The 17,570-nt window shown below is 37.3% G+C and overlaps 1 long non-coding RNA gene across 1 annotated transcript in view; it reads right to left on the bottom strand.

The window, feature by feature from the left end:
• LOC111174752 (uncharacterized) overlaps positions 1-17,570 on the bottom strand; it is a 419,708-nt gene that overhangs the window by 295,364 nt on the left and 106,774 nt on the right. Inside the window, exon 2 of the long non-coding RNA XR_002644547.2 lies at positions 565-692. This is a non-coding gene — a long non-coding RNA (uncharacterized LOC111174752). The remainder of the gene's footprint in view (positions 1-564; positions 693-17,570) is intronic.

The following is a 17,570-nucleotide window of genomic DNA, read 5'->3' as shown; positions in this document are numbered from 1 at the left end:
GTCTAGTTGATATCCAATTACACAGTTGGCACCTGAAGTTTGTGAAGCCCAATGCTAAACCAACAGCAAGTGTGACACCTGAAGCAAGGCAGGCCTCCCCTGCACCACCACTTTACCCTTCATGGAGGGAAGACCTATTCAGGTGACTTCTGTTTCACCAACAGAGGACAAACTGGGGAAACCTGTGCAATGGAACTGGCTTTATTGCCTGCTGGCTTAATAATTAAGAAGACTGGATGTTAACTAGACGCATTGTGGTGATCCTTTTGCAGCACACACAAATATCGAATCATTACATTGTATACCTGAAAATAATATAATGTTTCATGTCAATCACGCCTCAAAAAATGGCCTTACCTTAAACTTCTCACATCAATTTTCTAATGGAAATTTACCTCCAACATCTGAACCAGCAAGAAAACGAGGCTTTACCCACCAGTTACAGCACCCATGTCTTATTCACCTTTGTACCATCAATGCCCAGAGCAGTATCTAGCACACAGCAGGTACTTGGAAAACATTAGCTGACCTAACTGAAGGATTAAAATGTGTTCAAGGACTAACCTTCAAAAGCATTTCTTCACGTTGGGCATTATCAGAATCACAGGATTTTTTGTGCAGTTTTTCCACATCTGCAGTAAGGTTTCCGTACCCAGTGATTTGCAGAAGGCAAGTCTGAAGAGATTCCCAACCTAAGGTGTTCAAAAATAGAAGACACACACATGAGGGAAAACAAAACTTACTCTTTGGCATTAGTTCACTTGATGTACATGCAACAGAACTTCACATACTTATATAGTATTTAGGAAATTGTTCAAACAGGATTTAATAGAGGCACAATTTCTTACTGAAGCTCCGCCGGATAATTGTGGAACTGGGCTAAAATTTACCTCTCATTCTGGCTTTTTCTTAAGCCAAGTTGCAACAACATGGCTTTAAAACCCAGGGAGCTCTTTATGCAGGTGACTCAAAAGTAAGATGTAGAAAATATAGGGAATAATAGGTTCTTAGAGACCATTTAGCCTCCTCCCTAAGTGGGTTTATCAGAAACACGTGAGAGAGACACGGAAAGAAATAATCCTCAGAAGCATAGGAGTCAGAAAAATTTCTAAACAAGACAAAAAAGAAGATTGGAGACTTTGTTATCAACCAGTGTATATCCAACATACATATAAGGATATATAGCTACATCACTGATCAGGTGAGGGAAAAGAGTTGTTGGTGAAAACGAAGAGAGGAATTCCTAATGCCAACCTTATTGCTTTGACTTGAAGAAACATTGTGTGAAGGAGCTCTACATAATTCTTTAAGTAGATTTTGTGGTTTCCCACTGTTGGTTTCACATGGATGGTTTCAAAGAGTAAGTTTCACTCAGGTGGATTCCAGCTTGTCTGGGGCAAAAACTCTGCCCCTCAGATCTTACTGACCTAAATACAGTCCATTTGCAAAACCTGGCACACAGTAGCTGCTCAACAATTGTAGAAACGTCTGGCTGAATGAAGTAACATTTCTCTTCTCTAGACATACATTGGGAAGCTTTTTCTCATTACTTCTCAGTTGTTCTCCTAGACTTTTCTTTCTTGTGTGTTTTCACCATAGTAACTTGTTTTCACTTTAGTGTTCTGCACATCTGAAGGCTCTTGTCCTTCAGATCGTGTCATCATGAATCATGATAAAGAATATACACTTCAGAAAGAAGGAATCCAACTCCTTTTTCTTTTTATAACCCATTAGTTTAGATAAGGCTCTTCTCTTAAAAGATAATAAAGTCTGCAGAGAGGAAACTGGCAAAAGCCTCTTTCCTCATTCCAATCTGAGGTTTTCACATTCTTACATGATTCTACCTGCCATGGATGATTGTTCTAATAGTAAGTGCTGAATTCCACCTGGGTCAAACAGAACATGTCCCCTTAGAGTTTGAATTCTAAAAGTAGAGACAGTTTTTGTTTCATGCAAAACCTACAAGATGTAGACATAAATGTTCCACATGACCAAGTTTCCATCCACAAGGATGACCTGGTCTGAAAGAATAAAGCCAACACACAAAGAGGCAGATTATGGAAATGCTAAGAAAGAGAATCCTGAAGGCATTCAAATCATTGGCTGCCATCCATGGTCCAGGTAAAAGCCTGACATTCCTGTGGTTGGTTTATTTCATTCATTCAATAAATATTCAGTAAGCACCTACTATATGCCAAGCGCTTTGCTAGGCATTGGAGATGCAATAGTGATCAAGACAGATAATGGTCTCGGCCCTGGCAGGGCTGGTGAACCATTAAATCCACATGCCCCCCACAATGATCACACATTTTTACTTATACTAGTATGAATGACATCCAAAAGAGTGCTAACTTCAGCTATATTATGAATTAAACTCCTACGGATTTGTCTGTGAAGGTAAACAATTTTTATGCAAAATCTATTTTCCAAACAACTAGGTAACCAACATATTTTGGATCTTGATTTATGCCTGAGTTGCTTAAAATTTCCCTGAAAACTAGAAAATCCTCTTATGACTTAACACTTGAGACATCTCTAGCTTTCCTTACCTCTTAAAAAACATTCTGAATTTTAAGTACAATATGATGGAACACAGTTTTGCTTCAAGCAATATTACTGTATTTCCTTACACCAACTATGCAGGAAACTGATATAGAATTTTACCTCTTCTTCCCCAACCTAGGTTCTTTTAAATACAACATAAAACTCTATGACTTTAGGTAGTGTTAGACCACATCTCCAAGGCCTTCCTAGTTCTATCATTTGAAAATGATAATAATGACATCTATTTTTAACGCACCATAATGTTAGGTAAAAAAGACTAGTTCATCGTCTACAATGTGATCTTTCCAAACTCAGATATGAGCAGGTAATCCGCCAGCTTAGGGTCCAGCAAGAGGAACGCAGATAATGTGAAAAAAAAAAAAAACATCCTTTCGTCAGGACACTGTCCTGGGATGCCCTATGACCTGCCTCTGCCCTTCATGCCCACACTTCACAAAGCATGGCTGGGAAGAGTTCACAGGGGAGGTCCCCATGTTGAGCCCACCCTGGGACATGCAGCCCCTCACAGCCACCAAGCAGGTGTCCTTCCAGCATTTCAATTTTGTGGTCAGGGTCTGCTAGCCCCCTCCCCTGCCCCAACCGAGCTCTGCCCCATCCATACACACAAAATAAATTAACTAATTAATTAAATAGGGCTTCTCACCAGCTGAGATCCATCACACATGGATCCTAAGGGATGAAGGATAACCAAACACTTTCCCATATTCTTTACATTCATTGCATTTCTCTCCTGTGTGATTTCTCTTGGGCATAAAATGGTTAGAATTCCTTCCGGTGGCTTTTCCACATTGATTATATTCATGGGGTTTCTCTCCAGGTTGAGTTGATGTCTGTTGATTAAGGATATTATCAGTGATAACTAAAGGTTTTCTTGCTTTCTTTGCAAGACAGGGATTCTCCCCCACAGAAGGTCTGCACCTTTTCCTGCTAGTAGATGGTTTGGCCCAAATTTAATCTGCTTTACAGTGGTCTCTTTGGTTTTTTTTTTTTTTTTTTTTGCGGTACGCGGGCCTCTCACTGTTGTGGCCTCTCCCGTTGCGGAGCACAGGCTCCGGACGCGCAGGCTCAGCGGCCATGGCTCACGGGCCCAGCCGCTCCACAGCATGTGGGATCTTCCCGGACTGGGGCACGAACCCATGTCCTCTGCATCGGCAGGCGGACTCTCAACCACTGCGCCACCAGGGAAGCCCCTCTTTGGTTTTAAGTTGAGACTTCTGGTCTGCACAGGTGTCTTGGAGAATTCTTCTCCCCTCTGTCCTCAGCTCTTCCTGCTCTGCCTGGGTGAGCAGTTTGAGTTTATGGAGATACCCCACTGAGACCAGGTCCCGAAAGTTCTCCAGCAACATGTCTGTACCGGATTTTCTGAGCAGGGTTCAGCAATGCCCCCTCCTCATGGAGAAGTCCACAGCCACTTCCCCGAAGGTCACCGAGTCCTTTGATCAGGTTTTCAGCAGCCCTGGAGCCATCCCTTCCTCCTCCAAGTTCCCCTCCTACAGACAAGTGGCGTCTTGAGAAGGCACAGTGGTGAAAAGTTGAAAAAGTCTCCTTTGAAATCTGAAAAGAGACAAGGACGGCAGCTCTCACCACTTTACATGATGATGGTACTGGAGGTACCAGCCCCGGCAGAGAAGCAGGAGCAGCTCCTTGGTACCAAGGCAGATAATGAGGAAGAGCGTGGTGGCTCCACAAGGATGAATGCAGCATTCCGGCAACTCGCACTTTGGTCTGGGGGCTTGTAAGAAGTGGAAGGCCCCCAGGGCAGGCCTACGAGCGCCTGAGGCAGCGGAGGCAGCCTAAGTCCTATTACCTTTTGACTTTCCTACTTGACTGAGACTCCTTGAGGACAAGAACTGTGCTTAATTAATCTTGAATTACCATTTGTTGAGCTGCACCCCGCAGGCTTGCAAGCTGTCCAGCTTCCAGACTGAAGAAAGAGCTTGGAGACAGAGACACCAATGGTTTATTGGACGGAGTGACCTTACACGAAGGACCGTGGAGCAACAGCCTGCTGTGTGAAGTAGACAACAGGCAAGACACGGCGGCCGGCTTTCCTACTCGGGGGAGGACGCTACCATTTATAGGGGGGAATTGACGTCAGGTGCGCTCCTCAGTTACCAGGGACTAATTAAGCCCTATAATTAAGAGGATTGGATAGTCATGTGAGTGAAGCAGGGGATTTAGAGAGCAAGAAAACATCCATCTTGAATAGCCTAACCATACACCAATGTCTAATCCAATGTCAGGCACATTGGCACCCCCTAAACAGGAGGAAGAAACCCGGAGAATTCCTGGTGATTCCAAGAAGAAGAAGAATATCTGACTGACTTATGCTCTTCTTTTTTTTCTTTTGCGGTACTCAGGCCTCTCACCTTTGTGGCCTCTCCCGTTGCGGAGCACAGGCGTCACCATCCTCCTCACCCAGGACAGTCTCGCATTTTACAAATGAATAAACTAAGTTCTAGAGCAGCTTTTCTTAGCATTGGTACCAGTAAATTACAATCATTTAGAACATGCAGCATGAGTAATTTATTTTTTAATGGTATTAGATTGATGTCTGACCATTTTTATGTATGTTCATAAACATTTTCATATGATTCAATCTAATACTAGTTTTAAGATGATTTACTTTCAATATATAAATTAGGGTGATTAAGGATTGTATCTATACTAATATTATTCTTTCATTCTTATATTTTGTATGCTTGTGGTTCTCTACCCAGTGGCCCAGGCAGCGGTATCTGTAAAGCACCCCAGGTGATTCGAAGGTGGAGATTTCTTACACTTCCCTATGTTTAAGAGAATCACTGCTTTCTGCTTTCTCACCTGGGAGAGAAATGAAGACAGTCAAACAGCCCTCCAGGAAACATCACTGGTTTAACACAGTGCTTCTCAACCTTGGTACTGATTAGAATTACCTAGGGAGGACTTAAACTCTAGACCCCAACAGAGACCATGTAAATTATATAGATAATAAGGCATTAAGTTTGTCAACGATCTCACTTCTAAAACAAAAAAAAAGCATTATTCACAACAGCCAAGATATGAGACATTTTTTTTTCTTTTTGACACAGTAAGGTGAGGTACTACTGTTTCGACTTTACTCGTAAGTTTAAATCATGATTTCTGTACATCCAGAAAGGTATTTTAACATATCTTTGAACATGCTGTGGACAGATGGATGGAGCATGTTCAAAATAGTTGCAAGGGAGCCCTTATGCAACTACTCAGGAGAAATCATTTTTTTCTCCTATGTACAAGTAGGGGTTCATTATTACAGGGCTATATAACATAGGACCTATCTCCTAAGTATCAGATGACAGTGACCTCTGCAAGGAGGCAGAGGAAATATAACCCTATTATATTGATATGATTGTTTACGTGCATATTGCCCTTTAAAAATTCTGTTTTACCCATAATCCATTTCAGCATCTAGTTAAACTAAACGATCACTCCTGAGTCCTGGATAAACCTCATGTATTTCACTGTTACACAGCAGTTTCAAAATCTGATGTGCTTGTTTGTTTTTTTCTTGTTTGTTTGCTTGCTTAAATTGGGCTTCATTAAGAAAAATGTGCATATGAAATAATTTTTTAAGTTTTCCAGAGGTCAACTTTATCATAATCAATGTTTACACTTCTTGAGAGCCAACCAAGCCTTCATGAACTCTTCACCTGAGAGCTGACTTCTGATACTGACAGGAGTGTAAACCACCATGAAGATAAGGCTCTTATGACAGGCTGTTTTCTTGCTGTAAGACAACACTTTTCTCCATTTTTTTTTTATACTACTAAATTTCTCCTAACGTAATATCAGGGGAAGAAGAAGCGTTGGGGGAGGGAAAAGGCAGTAGATTCTGGCCTAGACAGCATTTTTAGACAGTGGCAATTAATTTTCATAGTTCTCATCCCACACTCTGATTCAGTTAGAATATTGCTCTTAGACTTGTTATTGATCCAACAGGCATTCAATTTTAACTTTGGAATGAAGAAAACAGACATAACTTATTTTTCTGTTAGCCTAAGTGATACTTAGTAATTGTTTGAGTGAGACACATTTATTTTCAAGAGTCTCTGTGATATTAATCATTTGACCAAAAGTTCTTAGGCACTAGGAGGTAATCTGTAACTTTTTTTTGCAGGAAAAGGAATGTGACCAAAGTAGTTCTCCCCACTTCTGAGTAGGGCAAGTACGCATACTCTATTTTCTTTACTCATTTTAAAAGGTAACCTGTTTTATTACCTTTCCTTGGCTTGAGAGTTAGGAATCAATAGACATGTGATTGGGAAAATACAGGGACTGGAACTGAAACGATACAGGGACTGGAACTGAAACGACTGCAATCAGGCAATCCAAAAATAATCAAACTAATGTCTTGGTTCTTTCATTCAAATGCAACCTTTACTCACTGCTTTATGATTAAAATGTTCCTTTGAAACTAAATTAATTTTTCTCCTCTTCACAAGATGATCAATGATTAGGATTTTATTTGTAGTCTGCCCAAATTACCCGTTTACATACCACTGACCACCCTCTGCAACAGTGACACTTTTATTGCTGAAGCTCAATGTCCCGTTAAGAAATGAGTGAAATATTATGTGTATATAAATCGGTAAATAAAAGAAACAAGTGACTTGATGGAATAATCTAAAACAAACAATTTTTTAAAAGATGAAGCAGAAAGATAAAGCATCCCTTTCCGACTCCTGTTTACTGAAACCAACTCCCACCCACCAAACAGTACAGAGTTCATAAAAACCTTTCACATTTGCCTTTTTTTCCCCAAATTTGTCCAAGTTAGTTTCCACTTCACTGTTCTACTACTTCTTACTCTAAGCTTTCCTAGCACCTCAGTTCCCCTGCAACCCCCCACCCCTATACACACTCTTACACATCACCCCCTTTTTGACTCCACACCTCAGGCCTAATTTTCCACCCAGCCTTTCATCAACTATCCAGTTGAGACTCATTGCTGGACTCTTACAGGACATAAGTTCCATCTGTTCTGGGGACCTGAGCGTTGCCACAAATAAGAGTGTTTTCCCCACTCCAGGGGAAACACAGGCTGAATCGTCCCACCCCACCCACTCAACTTAGGGGGTGTTGACAGTTGACTATTTGAGTTTATAAAAGGCATAATTGCAGAAATCAGGATGACACAAGAGAGAAGAAATATGAGCTTAGGAAAGGAACAAATAAACTATTAACACATATATTTAGGGCTGATAAACCCATCATGGCAGGTCTAAGTTTGACTGCAAACAACAAGGACATGAAGATGCAGAGGCTCATGGATGTTTTACTGTTTTGTTTTTTTTAAAACATTGTCTGAATCTGTATTACATTTGGAAAAAGAGAAATTATCTTATTAATATATCTGATTTTTTATTCAATACCTTCCAGATCCTCCCCAAGCAAAATTATCTAAGGACTCTGAAAGATCTACTTCTCTTGGTTCAATTTTATTTACATTATTTTATATCATATTATTTATACTGATTATTGAATAAGCACAAAAGAATACTTATAACATATGCAGAATACATATGAATGCTCAGGCTGCTACCTGCCCCTAGCTTAAAATATAAAGCATGGCCAGTCATTTTGATGCTCCTGTGTGCTTTCATGTGATCTCCTGCCTGGTGTGTGGCTCACAGCCTTGCTCCCAAGAATTTTGTGTTTATTAATCCCATACTTCTCTTTGTAGCTTTATCACATATGTTTGTAGCAAAACAATGTAGTATTTAGTTTGCATTATTTGAACCTTATACAAATGGCATAATTCTTCTGAAAAGTGCCTATTTACTTTAAAATGATGATTCATACAGGTTGACTAATGCAGCTGAAATTCATTAATTATCAGTTCTGCATTTTGTTCTATACCACAGAATACACCATCAGTTCAGGTGGACATTTGAGTTGCTTAAAATTTTTGCAATTACAAACATTACAGATACAAACATTCTTGGTTCACATGTCCAAGAGTTTCTCTTAGGCATGTGCCTAGAAGTGAAAGTTCTGGGTCGTGTGGTTAGCACAAGTCTTTAAATTTACAAGATAATATTGAGTGGTTTTTCAAAGAGGTTTTATCAACATATTCAGTCTGTCAATTACTGAAAAATGTGTGTTAAAATATGTGATAGTGAACTTGACAAATTCTACTTGTAGTTTTGTCGTGTGTGTGTGTGTGCGTGTCTTTATTAAATTCATAGAAGTTCTGAACTCTTACAACTTGCTAGTGACTTCAGACTTCGTTAAGTAGTAGTTTTTTGTCTCTCGTAGTGCATTATTTGAACTTTGTCTCTTAAAGTTTACTTGCTGTGCTATTAAGATAGCTTCTTTATCATTCTGTTTGTTGGTATTAACCTCATGTATCACGTTTTCAACCTTTTACTTCCAACATTTCATGCCCTTATGTGTATCTTGAAAACAGACTGTATTTTTTTATGTAATCTGAAATATTTGCTTTTTAGCTGGAAATTTTAATTAATGTACAATTACTGTCATTTCCTCCTTTCCAATCCTATTCCTTTATTTTTTAATTATTTTAATATGCTATTTATTTCTGTCTTCCCTCTTTTCTCTTGCTCAGTTTTGCCAAATGCTTTTAAGTTTAATTCAATTCTTTGTTGACTATCTTTACTGTCTTTGTTCATTGATTTTTTTTTGCTGTCATCTCCATTATTTCCTTCCTCCTACTTTCTTTAGATTAATGTTGTTATGCTTTTGTTAATATCTTAAGTTGTTTACTTAGTCCACTAATTTTCAACTTCTATTTTTCTCTAATATAAGCATTTAAGGTTAAAGTTTTTCTCAAAACATTACTTTTATTGCCTTCCACAAGTTTTATAAAGTATTATTTTCTTTCATTCCTTAGTATTTATCTCTAATATCCATTATGATTTTCCTTGTTTTATGAGTAATTTAGAAATTTCTTTTGATTTCCAAATATTAAGAAAATTTTTATTTATCCTTCTGTGTTTAAGCTCTGACTTAATTACATTGTGGTCTGAGGTTTTGGCCAGAACAATAACTTTGAAATTTGATGGAAATTTGCTTCATTGCCCAGTACATAATCAATTTTTATAAATGCCCCATTTATAAAAGCTTGAAAAGAATGTATATTCTTTAATGTTGGATACAGAATTCTGTATATGTCCATTAAATCAAGTTTGCACTTGTCTATTCTAATCTTATAAAAAGTTCACTTATTTTTTGTCTATTTTCCTACCAATAATGGGCAACGGTATGAAATTTCTCACTGTGATGGTGCTGGGTTTGAGTTCACATATATTTTCAGGCTGTTTTATCAGTTGTACATTTATTTAGAATTGTTGCATTTTCCTAGTGAAAGCAAACTTTTCTCATTGTGTTCTGACCTTCTGTATACGTTAGGCTTTTTTGCCTTAAAATTCTTTTTTTTTTTTCTGGTATTAATATAGCCACACCAGATTTCTTTCATTAGTAATTGCCTGATAAAACTTTCTCCACCCTTTCACTTTCAACCTTTATGTGTCCTTACGCTTTAGATGTGTTGTTTATAAATAACATTTATCTGAATGATTTATTTCTTTGCAATCTCTGTCATTCAACTGGTGAGTTAATTGCACTTACATTTATTATAATTATTGACCTATTCGAACTTCTTCCTACTGTATTTTCTATTTTTTATTAGTCTCACTTGTCACCATCCTTTTTTCCTGTCGTCTTGCTTTTTAATTGAGTTTTTAGTTTCTTTTTTTCTTTAATGCACTTTTTTCTCAGATACTCTTTCTATCCTTTTAGTGATTACCCTTAAAATTTTAACTTGCTTGTTTAACAAAGTCTAACATTAAACTACAACTGAACAATAAAAGGGCTTTAAAACGCATTAGTATCAATCATCTCCTTTCCCAATTTATATACCATTAGACACTATTGTCATTATTTTATTCAGACAATGTTTGAATTGTTCAACAATTTTTTTCTTCTATTTCTGTGATCATTTTTGCTTTTTCTTGAAAATAGTCTTTAGATTTTGGAGGTTTTATGAGAATAAATTTTCTAACAGTAGGCATCCTCTTTTTTTTAATCTTCAAATGTCTTTTTTAGAATATATATTTTATATCATTTTTCACTGTAAAAATATTTACATCATTTTTAGTTTCTTTCAGCAGAAGTAGTATTTAGGGTAGCTGGTCCTTAATCCCTGCCAGAAATAGAAAAACGAGTCATAGAAATCTTTAAATATTCATAAAACAAGACCTAAAAAAATGAACTGGAAAACATAGACTTCTTTTATATAGTAATAATTGCCATCTTTCATGTAAAAAGATGATCCACCATTAGTAGAATTCATGTTTTGAATTAAGATGATTTGTACAGCTCTAGCCCCATTACATACCCTGTTTCAGAGATGGCTGCTGGCACACATTCCTGAGTTGGCAGAGGAAAATTATACCCATGGCCTTGAAACAGAGCCCAGGTAATTGGCCCCATATGATCACTGAAACCATGGCCTTGGCTTCCTCAGCAGCACATACTGACCAACTGTGCCAACCAACTAAATTGATCACTCTGATGAGTTATTCACACTGAAGGAAAAAGGCTCATTTTTAATTTTAACTTCAACTATAGTAATAATGCATATGTAGAAATATAGCTGATAAATGTAGATAGAGAGGGACTAAATCATAAAAATACCATTTCTATCACCAGTGTAATAACTGACCCAGACAAAGATCATCATTAGTTGCCAAAACCATTGGGTGAAAAGTTTGGGAGTAACAAGATATTCATACAACCTTCCAAATCATTCTACACATTACACATTAAATACAAGATTACTAACCAGGAGGAAATATTTTTAAAGTTCAGGATGTAGTCTACAAGACAAATAGGTTTATGCTCTTCAAAGAAAAAAGACAGTGTCATTAAAAACAAACAAGAAAAAGGCAAGCAGAGTGTTCTGGATTAAGAGACTGAAGTGACATAACAACCAAATGTAATGTAAGAACTCTGATTGGATCTTGCCTTTTTTTTTTTTCACGCGGGCCTCTCACTGTTGTGGCCTCTCCCGTTGCGGAGCACAGGCTCCGGACGCGCAGGCTCAGCGGCCATGGCTCACGGGCCCAGCCACTCCGCGGCATGTGGGATCTTCCTGGACTGGGGCACGAACCCGTGTCCCCTGCATCAGCAGGCAGACTCTCAACCACCGTGCCACCAGGGAAGCCCTTGACTTTTTAAAAGTAGCTTTAAAAGACATTTTCCCAGTTGAACGTGGATAGCACACTATGTAATATATTGAATGTCAATTTGAGGTGTGAGATTGGCATTGTAGTTATGTAGGAGAATGTTCTTATTCTTAGGATTTACAAGCAGAAGTAGTTAAGGGTGAAGTGTAGTGAGGGTTGCAAATTAGAATGAGAGAGAGATATAGAGATAAAAAAGGAATGAAATTGGGTCATTTGTAGAAACGTGGATGGATCTAGAGACTGTCATACAGAGTGAAGTAAGTCAGAAAGAGAAAAACTAATACTGTATATTAACGCATATATGTGGAACCTAGAAAAATGGTACAGATGAACCGGTCTGCAGGGCAGACATAGAGACACAGTAGAGAACAAACGTTTGGACACCAAGGGGGGAAAGTGGTGGTGGCGGGGGGGGTATGATGGTGTGATGAATTGGTAGTTTGGGATTTACATGTATACACTCATATGTATGAAATAGATAACTAATAAGAACCTGCTGTATATAAAATAAAATTCAAAAAAAAATTAATTCAAGTACACTTATTATCTTATAATTAGCTGAGAATTCAAAAGAATAATACAGCAAATTAATGTATTATTGAGGGTCTGTGAAACTATATTCAGGTTTCAAAATGTGGTTTAGTACACTGATGCAATAGACTCCTGATAATTAAATTGTGTTAATATTAAATATCTCTCAGAGTAGTTCAAGTTAGAAGCCAATTGTAGTACCAATGGATTAGGGAAATAATATTTTCCCCAAACCAAAAATCAATTTCTGGCCAGTCTGGATTATTGAATAATTTCATGCTAAAGACATTGTTAGCTAAGAAAGTTGTGTTTTAGCATACACTTTATGCCTTCTTGGAAGAACTTGAGAATTTTAAGGTTGATTACAAGATTAATTTTTACCCAATATATAGGCAATATGTTAGGGACCATAAAAGCTATCAGGGCAAATAAAGATTTTACAAACATACAATATTGTGAAAGATACTGAGCTGCATGAGCTGTCTGTATATTTTGGAGATTAATCCTTTGTCCATTGTTTCATTTGTAAATATTTTCTCCCATTCGGAGGGTTGTCTTTTCATCTTGTTTATGGTTTCCTTTGCTGTGAAAAAGCTTTTAAGTTTAATTAGGTCCCATTTGTTTTTATTTTCATTACTCTAGGACGTGGGTCAAAAAAGATCTTGCTGTGGGCTTCCCTGGTGGCGCAGTGGTTGAGAGTCTGCCTGCCAATGCAGGGGACATGGATTCGTGCCCCGGTCCGGGAAGATCCCACATGCCGCGGAGCAGCTAGGCCCTTGAGCCATGGCCGCTGAGCCCGCACATCCAGGGCCTGTGTTCCGCAATGGGCGAGGCCACAACAGTGAGGGGCCCGCGTACTGCAAAAAAAAAAAAAAAAAAAAAAAAAGATCTTGCTCTGGTTTAGGTCAAAGAGTGTTTCTCCTATGTTTTCCTCTAAGGGTTTTATAGTGTCTGGTCTTACATTTAGGTCTTTAATCCATTTTGAGTTTATCTTTGTGCATGGTGTTAGGGAGTGTTCTAATTTCATTCTTTTACATGTAGCTGTCCAGTTTTCCCAGCACCACTTATTGAAGAGGCTGTCTTTTCTCCATTTTATGTTCTTGCCTCCTTCATCATAAATTAGGTGGCCATATGTGCATGGGTTTATCTCTGGGCTTTCTATCCTGTACAATTGATCTATATTTCTGTTTTTGTGCTAGTACCATACTGTCTTGATTACTGTAGCTTTGTAGTACAGTTTGAAATCCGGGAGCCTAATTCCTCCAGCTCCTTTTTCTTTCTCAAGATTGCTTTGGCAATTTGGGGTCTTTTGTGTTTCCAAATGACTTGTAAAATTTTTTGTTCTAATTCTGTGAAGAATGCTACTGGTAATTTGATAGGGATTGCATTGAATCTGTAGATTGCTTCAGGTAGTATAGTCATTTTCACAATGTTGATTCTTCCAATCCAAGAACATGGTATATTTCTCCATCTGTTTATGTCATCTTTGATTTCTTTCATCAGTGTTTTATAGTTTTCTGAGTACAAGTCTTTTGCCTCCTTAGGTAGGTTTGTTCCTAAGTATTTTATTCTTTTTGTTTGTTGCCATTATCAAAAAATCTAGAAACAATAAATGCTGGAAAGGGTGTGGTGAAAAGGGAACCCTCCAGCACTGTTGGTGGGAACGTAAATTGAAACAACCACTATGGAGAACAGTATGGAGGTCCCTTAAAAAACTAAAAATAGAACTACCATATGACACAGCAATCCCACTACTGGGTAAATACCCTGAGAAAACCATAATTCAAAAAGAGACATGTACCAAAATGTTCATTGCAGCACTATTTACAATAGCTAGGACATGGAAGCAATCTAAATGTCCACTGACAGATGAATGGATAAAGCAGATGTGGCACATATATACAATGGAATATTACTCAGCCATAAAAAGAAGTGAAATTGAGTTATTTGTAGTGAGGTGGATGGACCTAGAGTCTGTCATACAGAGTGAAGTAAGTCAGAAAGAGAAAAACAAATACCATATGCTAACCCATATATATGGAATCTAAAAAAAGTACTGATGAACCTAGTGACAGGGCAGGAATAAAGATGGAGACATAGAGAATGGACTTGAGGATACGGGGGCGAGGGGGAAGCTGGGGCAAAGCGAGAGGAGCATCGACATATATACACTACCAAATGTAAAATAGATGGCTAGTGGGAAGCAGCTGCATAGCACAGGGAGATCAGCTCAGTGCTCTGTGACGACCTAGAGGGGTGGGATAGGGAGGGTGGGAGGGAGGCTCAAGAGGGAGGGGATATGGGAATGTATGTATGCACATGGCCAACTCACTCTGTTGTGCGACAGAGGCTAGTGCAGTATTGTGAAGCGGTTGTACTCCAATAAAGATCTATTAAATAAATTAATTAAACACATAGCCAAACAGTCTGAAAAAAGGCAAAAAAATATTGTGAAAGAATGAGGTGGTTACAAGGGAAATTATGAAATGTAATGCAAATTTAAATGTGTCAATTTCTCATTTTGTAAATTCTTTCCCATTTGCATTAAATATAAACATAAGTCATTCCTTTAACCATCAAAAAAAAAAAAACCAGAAAAAAAAGCTGTAGTGATTAAAACAGCTGATGCTTTAAACAATCTACAAAAAAATGTACCATTTGGGTATACAACTTGAAAATATAAAACCTTAAACAAGTAATCTTGCCTAAACATTGAATTAGTTACATAATAAAGAAAAAACAATTATTTCCCCAAGTGATAATTTATTTGTAACACTTCTTAAATGGTCTGTGGAGACCTTTACTCAAGGCTCAAAAAGAACACTTTATCTATCAAATGCCTAAATTACCTAAGGAACTTTTGATTTTGTTAATATTTATAGGGTTGAAGATTTGTCTTATTAATTAACACTTTTATCATCAAGAACTTCTTCCTTCTGTTTACACAAGTTATCCCTTGTTATGTTTAATACCATTTTTCTTGTTTAAACTGGAGTCAAAGTATGTACTGATATAGTACAGGCATACCAATAAACTCCAAGTTATTTCAGCTTGCTCTAAAAGGACTCATCTTGCATACTGTTTTCTTGCTTCTCTATGTCTTTCTTGCAATGGAATGACTGGTAGAGCTGGAAAGAACCTTTAGATTATATAGTTCAGTGGTTTTCAATATGAGCTCTGAGAAGCCTTCATGATTTTCATAGACATATATCTTCTCTGTCTCCCATCCAGCAACCCAGAAAGCTTCCCATTTATGAAAACTTGAGGTTTACATTTGAGGCTCATGTACTTGGTTATTCCATTTTATGTAGTTCTTAATCTTTTCTATATTTTTTTCCCACTGTGGACGATTAACGCCATAGTTTCTGAAAAAGCCATCAAATTTATAGACTGTAAAATCTGACATATGAATAGTCCCCCCAAATTTACAGTTTTCAAATGACATGCCGACCAAAAAGTAATTACAGTAAAATTTATTTGTAATTTATGTCCCAGATGTTGCAGTTTGGGTAAAAAGAACAAGATTAAAAGGAAAGATCATCAAAAAAGAAAATTATAGCTCTGTTGCTTATAAGAAAGATTTCACAAGAGTAATAACTCATTTTTAAAACATAAAGTTTTCTAATTGTTATTTTATTTTAATTAATTTTGAACAAATAGTACAATCACAAAGTTCAAAAATCAAAAAAGTATGAAAATGTCCACAGTGACAGCCACTCTCCCAGCCTGGCCCTCTGTCTATCCAGCCCCTTCCACAACTTCAAACAGGGTAACTGCCATTATTGCACTTGTGTTTGTGTGTCCTTCCAAAAAATATTAATATACACAAAAACCAAATACCAATATGTATTTATCTATCCCCTTCCATTTTGCACACATGTAAATATCCTATACTTGCTGGTCAGAAACGTGGTTTGTTTGGGGTTTTTGCTTAATATACCTTGAACTATTTATTGAACCTGTCACCTGGTATGTGCTAGACACCCTTACAGGAAGCTATAAGCGAATTACGCAAATATTCTACTTCTAATTTTCATTACAGTATTCTTTTAGAAATTGTCATAAACTAAGTCATCATTGATTGGACCACATTTCTCCATATGAACAACACTGTAATTGGGGGATTGCATCCCTGACCAAGGACCAACATCAAATAAATAACAGCTATGACCAAAATATATAATTAGGTCATATTATTAAGTCAAAGATAGAAAGAGAACTTTAAATTAGTGTTAGTTAATACTTCCCCCAAATCATAAATTATACGCATATAAATACAAATTTCCAAACGATTATATAAGCCTCAGTGCATGTAAACAGCTGTATATATACTTTAACCATAAATTTTACCTATCTAAAAATATGCTCATGACAAACACATTTGATGATATTTTTCTTGTCTTTTTAGCTTTTTTAAGGGTGATGTGTTTTGGGAGGCATGATTTTGATGACCAAATCCTCCTTTTCATAAAGTCACGTTTTTTTTCCCTTGGTAATGTCTTGTAACATGCAGAAGAATTCAAATGGTATCATTTCGCTGATACCATTCTTTTCAAAAATAATCATTGAAGCATATACATATTTGAAGTCTTTTCAATAAGGCCTTTAGTCTACAAGTTTATAGAAACTCCCTCAAACGGATCCTTTTGTTCTTCTTTTCCTTTGTCTTTATCCCCTGAATAATATCAATGAGAGCTTTAATGGGAAAATGGAGTCCCATGAAAGTCTCCTGGGCAGAGGATGTGAAAGGAGTGGGGCCTTTGCCAAGATCACCTGCTTTGCCAAGAGCAGAGGAGGGGAAGTGGCAGGGGAGCTTCGTGACTTGCAGTGTGAAAGAGGCCTTTCTCTCCATTTTTTTAAACTGCCTGAATCACTGTGTAGTATCTCGACCTCGGAGGAAACTCTCAAGTAAATAGACAAATACGGATGAGTCATAAATGAAAGACTTTGGCAAAAGAAAATCAATGAAGTTGTAATTAGCAGGAATTGCTTGTTTTAAATCTGATTCTTGGCCACAAGTTTCTGATAGTATTACTTTTGTCATTTCTGTTTAAAAAAATACAGTCTCTTATCTAAAGACATGGCAACATTAATTGTCACTCAATAATAGCCATTTTTAAGGGAAGTATACTTGATTTGCAATGTTGTATTAGTTTCTGGTGTACAGCAAAGTGATTCAGTCATACATATATATATTCTTTTTCTGTTCTTTTCCATTATGGTTTACTATTGGATATTGAACAC

Source organism: Delphinapterus leucas, chromosome 13, assembly GCF_059928025.1.
Source record: "Delphinapterus leucas isolate spDelLeu-1000000601 "Yukka" chromosome 13, BTC_Dleu_Yukka2, whole genome shotgun sequence".
Lineage (NCBI taxonomy): Eukaryota > Metazoa > Chordata > Mammalia > Artiodactyla > Monodontidae > Delphinapterus > Delphinapterus leucas.
Note: the sequence above shows the minus strand (reverse complement) of the source record. Positions and strands in the feature narration are given on the sequence as shown.